A 987-nucleotide genomic window follows, 5' to 3' on the forward strand; every position below is an offset into this window, starting at 1 on the left:
ATATAATACAAAAGAATCTATAAATATATATGTGATAATACTGTGTATATTTTATATCCGTATCTGTGCATATCGTATGTTCGTATTGTATGTATGTTTTCTATCGCAACTTGCGATTCCGTTGACTAATTAGCAGACCTTGTCTGTCGAGGTGTGTGCAATTAACGCCTTCCCGGAAGCAGGCGATGCACCCATCAGTATTATGTCGTCGAGGAGAAAATACTCGATTTCCGGAACAAGAAATTCAAAGACTTTCCTTTCGCGACGAGATAAGAATCGAATTATTCGACATGCTTCAATAGTATCATCGGATTTGATTAATGTTGCGAGGAATTATGGAGGCGATAGTCCTTTGCAAAAGCCGTGCAATATTGAAAGTGAAATAGATTATTGCGGATTTTCCTATTACAGGTACTGATTTGATCTTTTTATTAAAATACAACATAAAAATATAACATGAAATGTGAGAATAGTGATAGAACGTATTTTTATTAATTTTAATTTAAAAATTGTAATTGAAATTGTTACTTTTAGTTTTTGCAAATATTAGTAAAGTTAATTTATTCATATTATTATTTTTTTGTTTCATTTTATTGAGAAGTTCATAATATTAAAGAGAAAAGAGAGAATTATGATAGGAAAATTGAAGGAAAATTTTCATTATAGAACAGATGGCTTTCAAGATATTGTTCTGGTGAAAGATGTAGGTGTATCCTGCAACCTTTTAAACAAAAATACGATTGAATCTGACATATCAATTTCAGGAGTTGAAAACTATCTCATTAAACAGCTTAAACTCGAGTACAATGAATTGTCGAATATTACAAAAAAACTAAATATGTATACTAAGGATATTTTGAATAATTTATCATCGAGATGCAGAAGAAAAGAGCAACTTCTTGAAAAATTGGTATAAAATTTAACATTTTAACTTAATTTGAGTTAATTTTTAAAACAAATTTTAATTTAAATGTATATATATATATA

This window comes from Atta colombica, unplaced genomic scaffold (assembly GCF_001594045.1).
Source record: "Atta colombica isolate Treedump-2 unplaced genomic scaffold, Acol1.0 scaffold52, whole genome shotgun sequence".
NCBI classification, from domain to species: Eukaryota; Metazoa; Arthropoda; class Insecta; order Hymenoptera; family Formicidae; genus Atta; species Atta colombica.